The 19,691-nt window shown below is 42.0% G+C and overlaps 1 long non-coding RNA gene across 1 annotated transcript; it reads left to right on the top strand.

Annotated features, from left to right (window-relative positions):
• Window positions 1-10,160: 10,160 nt before the first annotated feature.
• Window positions 10,161-13,132, top strand: LOC120753541 (uncharacterized). Its single transcript, XR_005701140.1, has 3 exons — window positions 10,161-10,272; window positions 10,360-10,445; window positions 10,800-13,132. It is a non-coding gene; the product is annotated as an uncharacterized LOC120753541 (long non-coding RNA).
• Window positions 13,133-19,691: the final 6,559 nt, after the last annotated feature.

Below are 19,691 nucleotides of genomic sequence, written 5' to 3'. Positions count from 1 at the left end.
TTGCGTCTAGAGCAGAAGATACAGATCTAGGACCACCCTTCAATTTGTCTGTGGGCTTACCTTGTTTGTGCAGGTTTGGACTTTGACTTTAGTACATATGGTCATTATGGCCCCAAAGGAAGGTCAGATGCTTAAATAATTGTGGGAGAAAGGTACAAATCAGGAAAATAACACAGGATATATTTTTAAGTGCTAAACAAAATGCATAAATAAAAGTATATTTGCCTCACTAAATAAGAGTGAAGAGGAAAATAAATTAAAAGTAAGAGACGGGAGAATCAACAGTTAAAATGCCCAACTGAAAGGGATTGTTCTGCCAGCTGTCACAGCACCCATGTGCATTCGCTGGGACTGAACCACATCCCTGCCTTTTCTCTGCCTTCCCTGTCTCCTACCCTGCATTTCTTTCTAATTCCCTGCTGTTTGTGTGAATGACCACACTGCAATGAGTTTGGAAGCTGGTTACGATGCAATATCCTTGCACCATATTTCTTCTAAGAACAGATTTTTCTTTCCCTCTGTTATTTTCAGTTTGCGAACTCCTATGGGCACCCCAATTGCTGCCATTTTACTTTTGTTATAGTACAGAACAAAACTCAAAAAAACTTCTTTGGAAGAAGGGACAGATCATCCTTTCAGTCTGTTTTCTACGCAAACACAGTATTTCATTGTTGCTGTTCCTGTATCTATCCTGTTTTTTGGGTTTTTTTCGGGCAAGAACAGGAAAAGCTTGTGAGGAAAAATTACTTTTCAACCTTATATATATACACTTTATTTAGATATACACTTTAGTTAGAGAAAAAAACTGCACATGGATGAGAAGCTGTGTAGTGTCCCATTTTAAACTCCATGCCATGTTTTCAATTTTATAGGTGTATTTACAATCTCTCCACTCATTTGGTAGCCAGTTTCACAGCTCTTCCTGCATGTTGTACTACCTCAGGTCATTTTTCCAGTGACTGTGAAAACGTGTATGTCAAAGGCCCTGTATCAGCAGTGAAAAACAGTCCATCTGCTATAAAATACTTGGAGATCCTCTCAGGCTGAGGTACTCTGCTGGTCCCCCAGCAATGCTGCCCAGCAGAAGATTGTAGCCAGCAGGCAGACCTTGATCTATCTTAAACAGGATTAGAAGCAGGTTCAAAGATACAAGGGTAGAAGACGACAGTTAAAACCAGGGAATAGTTAAAAACATTGCAGAAACAGGTAGTCAAGGATTGGTATGTGAATTTGTTGCTCAGTGCATACAATAGACTAGTAAGATTTTTTTAACATTGCTCAGAGGGAGATGAAAAATTCTCTTCTGTGCTGATCAGAAAAAAATTCCTGTTTACTGAAGACAGATAACGTGTGGCAAGACATAGATCCGTAAAAGGAGATTTCAATGAAGCATTTAAACACAAGGAGTGTCTTGATGCCCACCTGAAAGGAGAAGGGAGATACAGAATGAAGAATCGTGCAACTTCTGAAACCTGGCAGGACAGCCATCAACATAAGCAGCAAAGCTGAGGCTGAGTGGGTCTGAACAGTGTGCTGGCGTTCTTATTGGGAAGAACATGGTTCAGCTGGGGGCATCTGGGGCACCTTGGGCCATCTCAGCTCCTATTGGGCCACCTCCAAGTATTAGATCAAAACTGGGTATGGGTACGTAACCAGTCTAACCCCAGCTCGTGCTTTGACATGTATGTACAGAGCTCCCCTTGGCTTATGAGCACTGATAAAAATTAACTCCTTGAGTGAAGTGTCTGTCTCATGTCAAATTACCTGGATGTCAGCTGCCTGTGATTCTGAATACTCTTGCAATAACTGACTGTGGAAAAAGATCCAATCCTTATCTGAAGGAGGGCCACTCAGTCAAATTTAAGCCAAGTAATTATAAAGTATTTGTTTAAGAAAATAATGAGATTACATTTTGCTTTTTAAAATCCCAAGATAGGCTTAAATAGTACAGCAAAATATGTCCAATACGTTTTTCAGTATAATTTGAGGGAAGCTAAAAATGTGGCATTGGTTTTTTAGCCCTTTAGTTCTGCTAACACTATTGAACTTGCAGAAGGGAGGCAATTCCTCCTGCATACAGAGAGCAGTGCTAGTGGCAGTATTAGTGTGGCAATTTTTAAAAAATCTCAGGCTGAAGTGGTTACAGGAATGAATGAATGAATGAATAAATATCAAAGAGCCTGTGTGTCACTCCTCCTACCTGAAGGAACAGAGCTACCTGGAGAAACGTGCACAGCAGGTACTCTACTGCAAGGATGTAGAAAAGAGCAATGTTTGCCAGAAGTAAATCAACACTTAAAACAGGCATTTAAAAAGTTGAAGTAATAGAAGAAGTCTCTGACAGCATTAACAGGTTAAGGGCCAGGCTTCTGTTCAAGCCAGGCTCTTTTTGCCTGTCTCCTGTTATGTCTGTACCTTTTGGCCCATAGGCCATTCTAAGGTGTGCTTGTGAGCCTCACAGCCTGCAACCAGGGCACATTTTAAGAAGAGCAAAGTTTGTTTGCCATCTCTGGAGAGCATCACCAAACCAGTGAGCGCTGGTACCGTGTCAAAGCCGCTGTGAGTGTTAGGGTGGGTTGCTGATCTCAGGATGAATTGAAGTCTACAACCCGTTATGAAGGCGTCTTTGTAAATCGGATAGATCTTGCTTCACAGCTACTGACTAAAATAATGATGTCTGGTGGGAAAAATACTTTCTTGGAGTAGTCTTTCATCACCCTCTGGTTTACTACTTTTCTTTACACAATTATTTTCCAAAGTGCTGGCAACGACAACCCCTTTCCAGCTAAAATTTTTAATGAGAAATTTTGTTTGACTTTTGATCTTCCCTCAGCATGGTGGCTCCCCTCTGCAGGGTAACAGCAGCAGCCATGTGCTTGTGTGTGCTGAGAACAGCGTGCTGCAAGTGCTGATGATGTTGGACCTGTCTCTTGAACCTGACAGGACTGATCACAGCAATTCACCTCTCAAGCAGCCAATACTCCTGCAACATTTCAATCTTTCCGTAGTGAATCCCATACAGTTTCATGGTTTTAACTTGCTTTTATTTTTGACTCCAGACACGCTGGAGACTCACAAGGGCTTAATTTTTACATTCATGCTGGTTTGAGTTTTTACATTTCTTTGGAGAAGGCAGCATGTAATATATTTTCCAACATCACTGTTACGCTGATGATTCACTGTTTTATCTATCAGTACTTGCTTTGGGAATTTGCATTCAAATCCGATTACTTCCATAATCCAGGAGTGTTAAAGAAATTGCCTTGGGAACAGCATCTTTCTCTCCCACCTCTGTGTTTGGTTTCAAGGAGGTGTGTTGTGTGATCTCTGATCTGCTTTGTCTTACGAACTTTAAAAACACAGCTGGTTCCAACTTTAGGGTCTGGTCTGGGCACATACCACTTCAGTTGCTCCCAGAAAGCTGATTCAGGTGGGCCTTAAAAAATTAAACTCTCCTTTAGAAGTAGCTTCCCTTCAAGGCTGCATCTCAATAAATTTCCCTTCCCTGTTTCTCAGGCAGTTGTGTCTCTTTCTGTGACACAGGGGTTGCAATTGAAACTCTCAGGCTTTCCTGCCTGGCTTGGGGACACCTGACTTGAGAGCAGGGTTTCACATGGAACAAAAAAATGCCACAAATACCCACAGCTGAGGATAAATGAATGAGTTCTGTGTCACTCAGCATAAAAAATTAACATCAATTAAAACTACGCCTTCTGATAACTGCAGAGGCTCTAGCTCCTTATTTGGCATCATACATGACTTTATGCATTTTGATGGTAAAAAATAATGTAAAATATATTGACTGATTCTGTCCTACCCTCCTCCTGGGATGACTTTGATGTCCAATACTTTCTTCTTGAAGAGGGACTATTTGTCACAGCATTTCAAACAGTCAGCTTGAAATTATGCATTCTTCGGGAGTCCCCAAAACACTTGAAGCTAAACACTTCAGAATGCAAAGAGAATTTGCTGAAGTATGTAGACACTTTCACATAAACTGTTGCAACCCTTTCTAAAAATTGCCTCTGTTTCATGCCCTGTTTCATCATGAGACTAACTCTCCTTTTAGCTGGCAGATCAAAATTGCACAGTTTGAAGCCACAAATCTTCCGCATATTCTCCTAGGAGCTGAGAACCCAATTTCTCCCCAAAACTATCCAGACTGTTGAACTGCTATAATCTTTCAGAAAATAATGACATTTTGCTTTGGAAGCTTGCTCTTTTTTACTTGTATGTTGTCAGTATTACATGAATTGCCAGATATTTCTCCTAATCTAGAATCCTCCAAATGGAGTATCTTTACTGCTCGTGTGTCCTCACGATCCTTTCATCCGACCATATGGAATGAGTACTGACAGCAGCTAATTTGATAATTATTGTATTGTGCAGGTGCACAGAGGGCTCAAAATTCAAGTCGTAAAGACAAACCAAATGAAAACAAAAGGAAAGCATCTCACTTTGTCTGGCCTCTGCTTCCTTTGTACCAATACCCTTTAAAACGGTTTTCCCCATTAAGATTAAAACAAGCAGCTTGATTCTTAAGGATAGCAATTAGTTTTGAGTGCTCTGGTGAGTGTAATTACACTGTCAGGAGTTCACTTATGTGCCACTGGTAGCCACGTGGCTCTATTTCAGAGTTCTACTTTCTCTCTCCTGCAGGATCTACATCCTTTGAATGGTTTGAATGGTGTACCAGTCCAATGCACTTGTGTGCGTGCTGTGGTGATTCTCACACCACCTGCCCACAACCATAACAGCACCAAGCAGAGAAATGTTGTAGTCCAGTCCCCAGAGGCTCCTGGTTTCTGCTTCCCAACAAGTGGCTGTATAACAGGACCCAATCCTGGGAATGTCACCAGGAAATGAAAGTGGGAGAGGGAGAAAAGGAGGAACTGTATTGAGAATGTGCACAAAATAACCCTGAAAAGCCTAGGTGTGAGATAAGTCCTGATAACAATGACAGGGATTATATTCCTGGAATAAGAGAAATCAGCGTTGGGGAAATACCTCACAGGAAAAGGAGACATGTTCTGTGACCTGAAGACTGTCATGCTGCTGAACAGCATCCAAAACTGCAAAGCAGCCAGAAACAAAGGAACAGCAGTATTTGACAAGAGACATACTGAAACAAAGGAGAAATGCACAGAAAAACAGTAGGATTAAGAACTAAAGATAATACAAGGGTAAAATGATTGTAGGCAGTGGTTCATTAGTTAACATTCAGGGGTCTGTGATTTCCAGAGGGCTAAAGTTCCACACAATGTATGCTTCAGAATAGATTCAGGTCTTCTCAAGGAAGGCAGAATGAATCCATCTGGTGAGCAAGATTAAACAAAGAGTAGGAGAGACAATGGGAAAGTATTTTTGTCCTACTGCTGATTTTCTTTCACAAACTGCACTTCAGGTAGGCAGCACCATTGTACCCAGCCAGCACACTCCCTTGACCAAAATGGTTTAAATGCAAATGCCATATGGGGAAGAACAGAAAGATTTTTATGATGAGCAGAGCATGTTTTCACGTGCTGCTGATTCTTTTAAGCTGGATCAATTTTCATTTGTGCTATTCTGCAGAAATCCATTACAAACTGCTACTGCTTGGTTTCTTCTCCACCAATAAATGTTGTTATAGCTTGTGTTACATGAAATAGGAGTGGAGAGACAAAGTAAGTCTTGCAGGATTCAGAGTGGGAAAAGGATGGGCTTTCTTTGGAGGTAAAGCTTGAAAAGAGACGAAACACCTTGGGGCCAATGAAAGTTGCTCTTGACTCAAATGTCAAAACTCGGTAAGAGGATAAGGCCACCTGCTCTGCTTTGTCCCCTCCAATTTGCCACTCCCAAGGAAAGAACATCCCTCTGTTTGGGAGATGTGGGGGAGACCCATTCCTCACCAGGAAGCAGGAACACTTTCTCTTGGTGTTTTGAAAGGAAGAGATGATACCCCTGTCGGAGCTCAGAGTTGTGAGATCTCTCTCCATTGCTGTAAAATGCAAATCTGTCCGAGAAACCCTGAAATCAGCAAAGAAAATAGGAAGACCGAGTCGAGCATGTCCTGTTCCCTGCTCCAAAGGGACAGGAAAGTCCCTGCACAGGAGGTTTGGGAGTTTTTGACCTGGGAAAGAGCCAGAGACTGACATGCCCTGGGGAAGCACCTGCTGTTAATGTTGAGTGATTCCTGGAGCCACAATTACTTGGCTATGGGCGTCTTCCACAATTGTTAAAAATGTGGAAAGAATAGACAGAGCACAGAGAAGAACACAAAATGCGTTTTGGACCACTTTTTTCATTTTGGTTTTCATCCCTTTTGTTGGTTGTCACTATTGTTACCACCTGTAATTTGTGGCCTAATCTTTTCCTGTGTGCAATTCTCTTTTGTGCTCTGATTTAATTTTGTAATTAGTATTTTTATTGATGCTATGATTGTCAGCTATATAATGAATCCTTTTCTGCTGTTTTTCCCAAAACCTCAAGAAAGCATCAGATGGTGTGAGTCGGCACTGTACCACGGAATTCTAAACAGGTGAAGCAAAGCTGCCTTGAAGGGATGATATTACAGTGCAGTAAAGGGAAGAGGAATTTCCCCCTAACATTACCACACAAAATTAATAGTGATAGATTTGATTCTGGTGGGGTTTTTTTTGTTTGTTTGTTTGTTTGTTTTTGTTTTGTTTTGTTTTTTAACCAGTGCTGTGGACTAAGAATAGGTATCATAAAAGCTTTCCATTTTGCAGTCTCCTGTGATATGGCACTTTGTTGACAGAAAGATAATTTATTTGCTTTTCGAGTATCTCTGCACAGCTTATATTTGTCAGATGGTGACAAGCCTTCCTGATTCATTGGGTCTCTGTAGAAATATGCATCTTCTTTTCTTGCTTTTTATAACGTCAATACGTGGGTTCCTTCCAATTTGAGATATTTTATGATTCTATGATTCTATTCCTTCCCTCCACTCCAGTGCAAGTGATACAGGATAAGCGTGGGATTAAGGATTAAAACAAAGAAGTGAAAACATATGTTTATTGATTGCCTGGTTTTGGTGACAAAAATCTTCTCAGACTCATTGAAAAGTGCAGGGGTTGCAGCAAGGTGCATCCTCTGTGGGTTTGACTAGTCATGGGCAGCACAAGGGTGGATCTGATTTGATCATTTGATCAGAGGAAGATGCAAAAGCCAGTGTGAAATTAAGGTGCACATATTAATGTTCTTCTTTGTCAATAGTTGATTTAAACCTGAAAAACCAGTTCCTGCTTGTGATTTGACTCATTTCAGGAAATTGCTTTCACATTCAGGTGAGAATTCTAAGGGGTTAGAAAATGCATTGCTCTTGCAGAAAATAATTAACTAGGGCTTTTTGTTTTTTTCTTTTTTCATTGGGATTTTATTTGCCTGGTTTTCTAACTCCCAGTTCTTTTGGCCAAAAAATCAGGGATAGAAAAGCGTGTGGAGTGGATTGGTGGGAAATGTCAGTTTTGAGTAAATGTTAAGGTTTTCATGTAAACCCTTGTTTTATGATCTGGATCTTCACAGAGGGTCCTGTGGGACTGCAGGAAGCTTACCAGTGTGTTTACTTTTACTAGACGTCAGGTTCGTGTTTCACATCTGGTGAGTCGTGATCTATGTAACCCACGGCTCAAATAAGATTTCCCCTGCTTCTTTTTTCTGACACAGCATTCACAATTGTCCCATTGCCATTTAGTATGAGTGCAACAATTATCTATTATGAAATTCAGGGATGCAGCAACAACAAGCCATCAGAAGTAAGTGTGCATGTGCAAATAATCATATGCCACTTTTGTTACTGGAATTTAAGTGCTCAAAGCCCAGTGCTGTACCCCACCCAGCTAACGCTTTACATTTAAATGTAACTCACAGTTAGTGACAGATGCTGAAATAAATATACAAATAGGGAGGTGAGGGTATTAGTTTATATACAGTCATTTATCTTCTGATAGCATGAGCAAAGCTGAAGTCAGATACAGTTAAATGAACTGAAGCTTTAACAGTGCCTCTTGAACTGCTTGAATTAACAAAATCAATCCTCATAAATTAAACTATCATTGATCTATGATACAATTAAGTTCTATAATCAAAATACACTATTGGTGCATGCAGCGTAACCATGCTTGTTCCAACGCTGAATTTTAACCACTCCTGGCTAACTGCTCCTGCCATGTTCTGTGAGGCTCCCATCTGGCATGGGAGATGCTAACGTTATGATACAGTATTTCTTTTCCATTTTTCAATTTAGGCTGACATCTGCTGGTCTCCGCAAATGGCAGGCAACCCTGCTGAATGCAAACCAATTTGAGGCTGCGGCTTTTCGTGATTTCCCTTTGTCATTTTTCCAGGGCTGGGAATGGCAACCAAGCCACTTAATTACCAAGGAAATTCATGCAGAATAATAACTCTGCGGAAGAAGAAAGGCAGGAACAATACCATGTAGAAGAAAATGAGTTTGACATGATAAATTACACACATGCACGCCCAGCGCACTGTGCAAGCGCTCAGAGGAGCCAGTGGCAGCCACTATGTATGGGCCAATTAGACCTACACAAAAAAGGTGTTATGGTGTTATTTAAGGGCACCACACTGTGGGTTGTAATGAGGAGGCTGTGGAGGGGAGTTCTCTCTTTTGCACTCTCAATGAGGCTAAAGAGAGGGGGAGTGGTGTGATTTTGGGCAATCAGCACTCGATGGCAGGCGGCAGTGGTCACAAGGAGCCGGGCATTGGAGGGCGTGAGACATTCCAACAGGAGCTACCAGTACTCCAGGTGGTGTGTGACACACACCTGGCCAGAAACAGCAAGAAGTAAGAGGCTGCTCTATGATGAAATAAAACAAGAGGCACCTCAACATTCCCTGCTGGCTGATATATCATAGATCTGTGTTTTTTAGGAAAAAGAGTCATTTGGCATCTTACACTGACTGTAGCACTCCTCACCCTGGCAGCTGCTAGACCATTCAGGGATATGTCCCGTGATCCAGCTTCCACCTGCATGAACTTTCAGTTCAGTTGTTATTTTGGACAGGAATCCACTCACAACCACTGCTTTCCCACAGAGATTTTGAAATCCTGAGTAAAACCAGTCACCTCTGAATGTGCTGTGGATCTGTGGGGATGTGATGCCTGAGCTACAATGCGGATTTGGATAGGCAGCATTTACTGACTCCCTCATGGTGGCTTGTTGTGCACTTGGAAGTCCAAACAGTTTGTAAAATTTTTGCTCTTGCCACTTTTCCTTTCCCTTTGGTCCAGCTCTTTGTTTGAAACAGCTGGTGTGCCTGCTTATCTCAGCAGCAGTGTTTCCCACTTCAGCTGCATCACTTGGTCTTTCCCAAGATATTTTGTAAGCAAATGGAAGAGAGAAGGGAAGCATTAGTTATGTGGTGGCAGAGGTACTGCTCTAACTGCAGGGTGTTGCAAGCACAGGTTGCTGACAGAGGGTGTTGTCCATTCCTCCTACAGACTGCTGCCCTTCAGCCTGATGCATGAGAGTTGGAGTATTATCCCGCTCTTCCCTGCTTTTCCCGTGTTGGCTAACCCTGCTTTTCAGCAGGGTGATGACATTGTGTTGGCTGTCTGAGCTGACATCCTGAGACATTTCAACACTTAAATCATTGCACAGGGCAGATTCACTTTAAATCCCGCAGTGCAGATCCCTGAGTTGGTTCTTTTGTAGGGTGTTGAAAGTACTCAAAGCTAGTTGTGATAGCTCATGACAATGACATTTATCCCTGGGAAACTGGGTTGAAGTTTCTGCGGTAGCTTGGAGGAACCAAGAAGCCTGAGCCAGTGATAATGGAGAGCACTTACAAAGTTTCCAGCTCTATGAGTTGCCATGGCTGGTGCTGAGGCACAGCCTTACAGCACACAAAGAAAGAGAGAAAGGCTGGATAAGATCTACGTCCTTATATCTCATGAGCACTAAGGAACTTCCAGCTAATCCTGCCCAGAAAAGCAGAAAGTCTCGCTGCTTTGGGGAGTAAGGAGTAGTGTGTGCAGAAATGTGTGCAGTTTATACATGCTGCTGGTATTTCAGCCAGGAATCTGAAGACAAACGGGGGTTTGGCAAGGGCCTAGGGATGGTTACCAATTACAATTAACTGTTATTATCTGCTAAGTGCTGACAGACATAAAAGGAGGCAGTGCCATCCTCAAGGTTGATAACAATCAAATGAATCAGCAGTTGTTATCGATAATCCTCATCCCTGGGTTGCTAAAGTGCAGCTGATTTACAGATTTGGGCTTGATGAAGATCGTACAGATAGTGCTTGGTTAGTGTTAATGGGATGAAGGAGTCAGGAGAGTCCCTCATGCTTCTTTTGACAATACTAATACTACTAACGATGGTATTTCTGTAGCACCTATAAGAGACCATTTCAATGTGCCAGCCCTCTGGATCCTCACAAAAAATGTATTCAGGAAGACAGGCAAGCCAGCTAGCCAGGTGAGTTTTTCCTCTTACTGCTTCAAATCATACCACTTAGAGGAAGTAGAAAACTACAATGCTGAAGCTGACAGGAAAGTCTGTCTTGATATCTCTAACATAAATCATGTAGAGTTTTATCCGGTTGCTTTTCGTTTGTGGGAGGTTTTTTGTGTTTAGGTTATTGTTTAGAATTTTAAATCTTCATTATAAAAGTTGTGTAAAAATATTAGCAAACTGTAAAGCGCGTGCTATGGCAACATCAGTGTAACTACCAAGAAAATCCTTAAACTACCTTAAGCCTTTAAATGACTTGTTACAAAGCAATGTGGACTGTTATGTAAGTAACTCCAGTGACATTTGGTGCTTCTTCAGGTTAAAGCCCTCTGGATGCTCCCAACAGCCCTGAACTGCAGTTCAGATTGCCCTGTGTAGCTGTTTCCCGGTGAAAACGCAGACATTTACCACTGAACTGCTTTTTGACTGCTGGTGCTCATTTCTCTCACTCTCTGATTCTGCAGACACCCTGTTTCTCTCAGGTGTTAAACAGTGACATTAATATACCGACAGATACACCCAGCCATGTTGCAATTTACTGGAGCTGATGGGGAAATCTTCTCAGAGCTACACTTGCAAAATGGAGCTGGTTTATAACTTTCGTGATTGCTATTCTTGAAAACTTCACCTCTCTGAGAGTGCTGATAGACAATTTTCCCTTCCATTCATTCCTCTGCTTATCGTAATAGATACTTTAAGCACAGACCAGTGAACTGTAAATCTGGACAGATTCCTCAGCATTTCATACAGTAGGAGAGAAGCACCAGAAAATTCACATTTGTTATAAAGCTAAAATAAATTATCGCACAGATATCTTGCTAAGATGGATTTCAAGTTCCAGATCTTCAATATCAGAGCCAAAAAAAATTAAGGCCAAGTTTTTTATCTGCCTGCTGCTACACTTTCTGTAATGGATTTTAAATGGAGTGATCACTGGATGGCTGAATGGACTTGAGAAAGTCTCATTTAAATTAATGCCTGTAAATGCAGAGTGATGTATAGTGGGTTGTGTATCCTGGATTCAGATGGCAGAGGGCAGAAGCACCGTGTGTTGTACAAACAGAACATTTGTGTAGGTATAAGGCACATCAGACTAATGGTGTGTCTAAAAATGTGTTCAGGATTTAGCCAAAAACCAAACCAGCCATTCCCCAGGCATGTTGCTTCTTGGATCTTTAATGGAAAACTTTATTGTGGCTTTGACTTTGCTGCAGTTTCAAACCACAGAGCAAGATACACTTAAGATAGGGCAATGGCGAGTGGTCTGCTTTTTTTATATTAACTTTTTTATACTAACCACTCTTGCAATTTCATGGTATGGCAGCAATGGCTTTATTGTGAAAGTGAATGTAGGTAATTTCATATTTGTGAAAACTATGTAGTACTGCCTAAATGTTTAGGATATGCTGTGGTAACATCTGATTTTGTGTCGTCGCAGAAATTCAGCTTTTATATGTGCTGCTCCCCTTACACAATTTCTTTGGCAGTGGCATCACTGCTAACAAACAAGGCCTGTAGATGATAATTTTCCTGAACTTTCTGTGTAATCAGTTCTGGAGGATTTCAGTTCATCAGGTTCTCATTTGAACTGCCAGGTACTTTTATACTCTGGAGTCTTGCAGAGATGAGCATAGATATGAATCCAGAACTGCAGCAGTTCAGCTCTGTTGGGCTTTTTTTTTAGCTATTCAGTTGACAAGAAGAATCATCTTTGTCATTTTAGTATTTCCTTATGAGACAATAATTTTTTTCTTGTTGGGGCTCATTAGCAAAAACCTTCACTGGTCTGAACTGAAGATAGTAGCATCTGAGGGCTTTTCAAATTGCTGAGACAAGTAGAGCTGGTAACCCCTGAACCTGAAAAAAGACATTGGAATTCCTGGACCCAACCACCTAGATGACCTTTCAGTCAAGGCAGAGAAAACTCTTTGAATAGTTTGGGGAGAGGAAGGGAAAGTTCATATTTCACAGCATTGTCATGAATAGAAGAGGTTCCAAAGCAGTAGTGTGATTTCCTGCCTCTGAGTCCTTTTTTTTTTACAGACAACATAATCCTCTGGAGCAGCTTCTAACCACTTTAAAACTCCTGATCTAATTTCCCCGCTGCCTTCTGCTTTGTCCCTTCATGCCAGTAGAAGTAGTTGTGAGACATTTTAGAAGAGCTCACATGGTCACACTTTGTGCCCAGTCTGCCTCTGGTGGAGTTTAATGGAGAGGCAAGAGGGTACAAACCATCAGACTCAAATATTGACCTGACAGAAGGATCCCAGAGGGGCAGCTGCATCAGAGAGCGAGATGAGGGCCTCTTTGCACAGCAGAGCTCAGGGCAGCACAGGCCACGTGAAGCCACTCCTGAGGCATCCAGCTGTGAGACAAGAGCGGGATGTAAATTGGGGGAGCTGCTCCGAGTCATGCTGCGATAGCTGGTTGCAGACTGCCTAGCTCAGGGGATTTGGGGGCTACAGGGTGCATGCAAATCCTCTGTAAGAATCAGCAGTGAAGAGCTCGGGCCAAAAAGCTTCAGGGCTGCTGTACCGTCTCTGCCTCTGTCCTCATTCAACTCCCACAAGAGTGCTTAAGCAGCAAAGCTTAAGCTTAATCGAGTTATGTGAGCCAATAAACTTCACTGCATTTCTTATTGCCCTACCACAGTTATGTGCTTCTAAAATATTTTGCTTAAAATCAAGGCAAGGTTTTTTTTACAGATTTCTTCAAGCATGGTCTCTCTGCCGTCACCTCCTGAACTTGCTGCTCTGCAGCCCAGGTGGGCTCAGGGCTGCCTGGTGTGCACCTCTGTGAGGAATGTTACGAACTGCACAGCTTTCACTTGACCTTAGGCTTCAGAAGGAACGTCAGGATCAGACTCTGAATATCTGAATTAAAGGCTTAACTTTGAAAAGCGCACCGTCAAAGTGGTCAGAAGGTCTGTGGGGTGCACAAAGCAGGCGATTGTGCACTTAGAGCCCTGTGCTAGCCTTCCATCTGTTGCCAGCAACCAAGGCTGAAAGAAAGCGCTTGTGTTGCAGGTAACGGCATGAAAAATAATCTTTCTTGTTAAAGTTCAGTTTTGCATAAGCTGGCCTTTCTACCTCATCCATCTCAGCTTCACAGCCGTGAGGGAAACAGCGAGCTCTTCCTCTCAGGATAACTGAGCTCATCCGGTTTCCTCCCTGTTGCAGTGTCTGCAATTCTTGCTGTATTTTAAAAGCAGAACCTGTAACAACTACAAAGCCCTAAGAGAGGCAGGGCTTCGGTTCTGTGGACACCAGTGACATGCTCAGGGGTGCATCTCTCTTGATCCCAGCCCGTGCTTCCCACCTCCTGGCGAGCACAGGAGGAAGGGCTCGTGTCTCAAGGCGATGCAGCTCCCAGGCATCTTTCTTCATGATTCACAGAGAAACTTTTAATTTATAGAACTGACAGATTAACTCCAGTGGCCAAAAAGGATAAATGAGTAATACTGTGGGGTCTTCCATTCAGCAACGGGAATGTTTTCCCCGAGATCTCCTTTTAATTGAAGCCATTTGTCATTTTTGGATGTAGAATGTATTCATTAGAAAGCAGCACCTTGGAGGGGACTGCAGAGCTCAGGAGATTAGTAACAGGGTACAAAGCCTTTTGCCTCCAGGTTGCCAGTTTCAAATCTGGCCATGTCACTATTGATCAGAAGAAGTCATTACAGGCTGACAGATGTTTGGCTGCTTATATAGAAGTGACCTTGTCAGATTAGTCAAATTCTTTGTTAAGAGATATGTCCCTACTCACACACATACACAAAAATCCTCATTAGCACCTTGTTGGTAGTGCTCACAGCATCAGTGAGGACAGGGCATGCTTGTTTATGCAAAATCAGAACAGAGGGATTTTTGAGCTATGTGAGGGTTGATTGAAGCATTTTCAAAGCATCTCATGACGCACTTTGAAATTTCCAAGTTGATTCTGTACTGCATAATTTAAAAAGAACCCTTCTTAGAATATTTACAATGCTTTGATCAATATAATTTTTTTTTTTTTTAGGCATCTGAGAACTGAGGTTTTTTCTATAGCCTCAGCAATATGTGTATTAGCACTAAGGGGTGTTCTTAGCAAAAAAAAAAAAAAAAAAAAAGTAATATTGCATACATTTTATTCAGTAACTTTCAGACTAGGGCTGAAAATAGCCTTAGTCCAGTGATGTATTTTGCAGACTGATACTCCAGTATCAGTCACTAACTCATATCTCTAGTTTGGATTAAACTCTTTCTCCACGGACCACAATGGCCACCTCTGGTGACACCAGGCATCTCCTTTCACAGGGATCTGCTGCCTCTTGAGCATAACCCATGGCTTTCAAAATCACCCTTGACAGGCATTTGGGAGAGTGTACATGCAAATCTTCCAACACAGGCTCTTAAAGGGGTCCCTTTCCTGTGTCCCTTTGAAGACCCCCATCCCTTTGAAGACCCTATTCAGCTTGGGATGAGGTTACCTCCATGGACCCCCAGCTGGGACTCAAGGGAAATTTACCCTAGTAAAGGGGTTCTGACAGAGATTAAAATCTCTACGCAAATAATCTGTATGGGGCACCCCAGTTCTTCTCTGAAACAGAGGAAAGAAAATGCCAGAAATCCAGAGGGAGCTCAATTTGCCATAGGGAAGAAAAGATTAGTTTTTTGTCAGCTTTGCAAGCCACGCTGCAAATTGAGTTTGAGACAGAAAAAAATGCTTTGGGGTGTTCCTATTTTTTTTACATCAACAACAATAAATATCAAAGCTGGGCTGATAATGTTCATGTGAAAAGTGCAGGTGACTTTGGTCTGTATTGTGAACATAACAGGTAAAGTGTGTCTTGATTAGTGAGGTTGGTAGGTGACAGTTTGCAATGTTGTGGTTTTGACTCCAGTCCAAATTCTGCTTTCAGAAAACTAAATCAAATTTTTACCTGAGCTGAACTTGCCTCTAACACAGGACTTTCGAACAAGGTCTTTTTTAGAACAATTATAATCTCTCAGCAAAGGGAGGGTGGAGGGATTATAGGGTGTGAAAGGAATAAATAATAGCTTTGGGCTGGTCTGAGTTGTTCTGAGAAATGCCAAATGACTGGCACACCTTATTATATCTTTTAAGCAATCACAGCACGTGACTCCAGCTCTTTCTCTGTCAAGAGCATTTGTTGTTAAATGCGGCAAGGATATGGGAAAGTGTGCCAAGGGTTCTGTGCACCTTCAGCTGTTCTCAAGGGGATGACTTAAAAATGGCAATTTAGCCTTTGCAGAGCACAGAACAGCACCCATTCAAGGCTTGGGTATAAAGATAAGATAACACGTTGTATTTTAGAGTTGAGGATTATGAATTGGATCTCTGTGTGGCGGGTGGGTGGGGGGAAAGGGTGAACACTTCATCTACCAAACTTGGCTGATTTGATTTTTCTTATCAGGGAGGAGATTTAACCTGCCTGATACACCGTTTCTTTAAGGTCTAAGTAATATCGGTTCTGCAAGAAGTAATATTTCCGTATGGGTAGCTTAAACCTATCTTGCCTTAAGGTCACATCACCCATAAGTAATAGACACTGAGTACTTAGGATCCCACGAGTGGGACCTTCCACTTGTGTCCCAGTAATGTGCCCAGAAGGCACCAGCCCACAGCAGGTCTATGGATTTTATCTAATAGGGAAAATAAAAAGTTGTTTCTACGTATTGTAAGGGGCAGGGGGGGGAAAGGCAGAATCAACAAGAAGCTCTAAATTACTTATTGTGGTGATGAATGCTGTGTTATGGACCTGCATGTGTGCCTCAGGCTTTTATGGGCTTGTAATTATATTAGGAGATATTGCTTTGACCTAGACATAACTGCACAGGTTATTTACTATTATTCTTTTCCTTGAGTGAAATAAAACCCAGTACAAACTCTTTCAAATACTGTATGCTGCACCTACATATGACAACACACGGAATAGGTTCTCTGATGAGAAAAGGAACTAAGATGGCAGTAGAAATCGGTGGCAGAATGGATTGGTGAATGTGAATATTGATGGTTTCATCAAGGTAACTTGTCTTTCTGTGATGGTGTAGCGAAACTGAAGTTTGTTCTGCCCCTCCCTGTCACCACTCTTCCCAGAGGCAGAATGTTCTGATGGACTTAGGGAACTTGGCCTATTTCAAGACAATGGGACAAATGAAGTTGAATCATCACTGAAGGCATTTTGGAACAACCTGGCTAACTTTTCTGGGTGGCCCCAAAGCCTTCACACACAGCCTAGAAAAGCTGCTTAGCTGGGAGGTTGCAATAAAGCACTGTTCTAAAATAATCATGAATGTTCACAAAGCAGATGAAAACCTCCAAGTAGCACAGCCAAGCTGTATCAAAGGCTAAAGTAACAAAACACATGATTTGTTTAAGACCTTCCCTCTATTTGCACTATTTTTTTTTTTTTCTTTCTTGCATTAAAAAATGGGGGGAAAAAGGTTTAAAACAAAAGGCTGAGAATTTTCCAAGGTCAAAATTAAGGACTTTAAAAATCTTGCAGAAGTGTAATATTACTGTTACAAAATACACATAGAAACAGAGGATATCAGGATAAAAATTTCAAAATATAAGGAGTTAATGATACATCCTTTTTAATATTGTTTCAGCAAAGGTAGCCATGCAGCAAATTAAAAAACAGTGGATATGAAGGATTCCAATTTCAAGGAAGAAAAGAAGCAACCTGCAAGACAGCCTGGAAAGCACAGCTATTAAAGCAGAGAGAAACTTTCTGATGCTACAGGTAGATGCTATGCTTCTGGAGGTACTGACACACAGAAGAGAAAACTAAGCCTTTTTTTTTTTTTTTTTAAAAAAAAAAGGGGGGGGGGAACCCCCAAAACCAACTGAGAATTTATGCAGTGGGTGGCTTTACTTGCATTTCTCATTTGTTTCCCACCAGGTTTCTTTTTAACATCAATATATACTCTCCATATCCAAAGTGTAAAGGCCTGAATTATTTTCTTGGTGATTTCTTTGCATTGCTGCAAGGCTTCCAAGCAATGAGAAAGATGTAAAGTCTCTGTAGCACGAACTACAACTTCTTGAGGCATTGAAAGTCGTCAGTAAGACCAAGCTGGACTTGGCAGGGCAAGCAAAGGGAGAGGAAGAGAAAGTCATTATCGTGCCATTTCCGTAGTAGTGGCTGTGTATGGCCGCTTTGGGCAGCGCTGGTTTGGGCTGTTTCTGCTCCAGCTGCTCCCAAGAGCCTGTAGTGTCCCAGGGGAGCTGCCTCCTTTGTCACCTGCTGTCTCTACTCCTTCATCCTCCTCAGGGGGAAGTCAAGAGAAAAGCTTGGGCTGGTTGTCTCCAGGACCTGGACGGTGAAGTGCTCTTTGCACACGCAAACACCTTCTTGAACCATGGCTGCAAACAACTAATCGCTCCTTAATCCTACTAACCTCTTTGCCTCGGCCGTATGGTGGGGTTAAAATTCCTGCTGATAAGATTAAGTGCTGTCTTGGATTGGGGCCTACATAAATAATAATGCCATTTCCACAGTCGCACTCATTAGAATGAAATGTAGAAAAGGATGTCGGTCTTCCTGCTGTGGGATGTCAGCCAGCTGCTAATTGTTTGTGATCACAAAGAAGTTCTCTTCTCGTCGTCCTTTAGGGATCTATGTCTGTCGGTATAATTCCATCTTAGACTTGCTCTGAACTCAAGAGTGTTCATCTACAGTGTTTGAGATAGATTTTTACCTTTAGAACACTGGATGGCTGCATGTGAGTCTATGTTGTATTAACCACAGGTTTTGTCTTTAGTTTTCTTATGAGGCTGTGTTTTTAACCTGAGTGGTACCTATAGAAAAAAACCTTTTTAATGGCCAAGACAGTCACACCTCAGATTTAATACCCTTGTTATAAAGCTGAGGTGTTTTCTCCATTGTCAGACCAGTTGTGACTCACTGCTCCTTTCTGCTAATGAGAAATCCATTATACAGATGTGAGTTTGAGAACTACAATGAAATTATTCCAGTCATCCTTTTATTTTAAAAATTCATCAGCAAACACCACAGAAACAGAGTGGCTAAGTCTGATATTTTACCAGACAATCTAAAAAGAAACAGCTGTTAGAGACTGAACAATGAATTAGTGGCTTTAATCTTTAGAGGTGTTCTGTGACCTGTCAACAGCTTATGCAGAAAAAATACGAAGCCTAATTTTAGGCACACCTGCAGTTCTTCTGGAGTGACTAAATGTCTTGGTTACTTTAGCTCCATGCTGGCAGACCAAGGAGACCTTTGGATACAACCAGTGAAGTCTGGAAAACCTTCTAAACCAAATCATGTATCAAGATAAAACAATCACTCATGCAGCTTTTTAAAATCTAAATGTTGAAACAAACCCACCTGTTTTCCCTTAAAAAAATAAGGGACACAAAAGAGAACCAAAGGCTAGCTTTCCATCTACCAAGCATCTCATGGAGAATAATATGGGTGTGGCTGAAAAGCATCTTGACATAAAGTATACGATAACGTATAGGGCGGAGATATGTTGACATTCCCAGCACTTTTTGTCTGAATGCTTATTTAGGGGGGGAAAAAAAAAATAAATCTATTTCCTTGTAAATTTCTCTGCTAGGGGCTGGGAAAAGGATGGAGGGTAGGAGCACTGATATCTTCCCATTTTGCTAGAGGTGTGCAGAGGTGGCTTTGAAAAGCTGAATGGTTTTATCACAAGGGGAATGTGGCTGGCTGGGAGCAGCGCTTGCCACAGGAGCTGTGTAGGGCACGCCCGCGTGTATGTCAAATAACGCCGGCCTGTGACGCCGTTCCCCGGCGCGCGTGTCAGGAGTTACCTTCACTGCTCCTCAGCCTCGCACTCTTAAGAGGGAAATGCAAATTTGCCCGTGTCTTCTGGAGGGCTGTGGAGGGAAGAAAGTGAGGAATCAAAGGGAATATATTACTGGTGACAGCGAGTATATTAAGTGAGAGAGGGAAGCAGAAACTGAAGATGTGGTTAATGAGGGCATGTGAGGGAAAGCAGCCCACCACGCACACTAAACCCACAGCAGGGGAGAGGGTGGGGGGAGACACTGAGGGAAAAGGACAAAACAGAACTTGTCTGCTATTTCTGATGCTGCAACCCTGCCCTTCCAAGAAAGGAGCATCCATCTGATGTCATAGTCAGAACCCTTCTGATGCTTTTTATTCCTCTTAATATGTTCCCCATCTCTCTCCCTTTCTCAAACCTCTGCTACCCT

This window comes from Hirundo rustica, chromosome 5, assembly GCF_015227805.2.
Source record: "Hirundo rustica isolate bHirRus1 chromosome 5, bHirRus1.pri.v3, whole genome shotgun sequence".
Classification (NCBI taxonomy): Eukaryota; Metazoa; Chordata; class Aves; order Passeriformes; family Hirundinidae; genus Hirundo; species Hirundo rustica.
The sequence above is the reverse complement of the archived record's forward strand: the minus strand, read 5'-3'. Positions and strand labels throughout refer to the sequence as shown.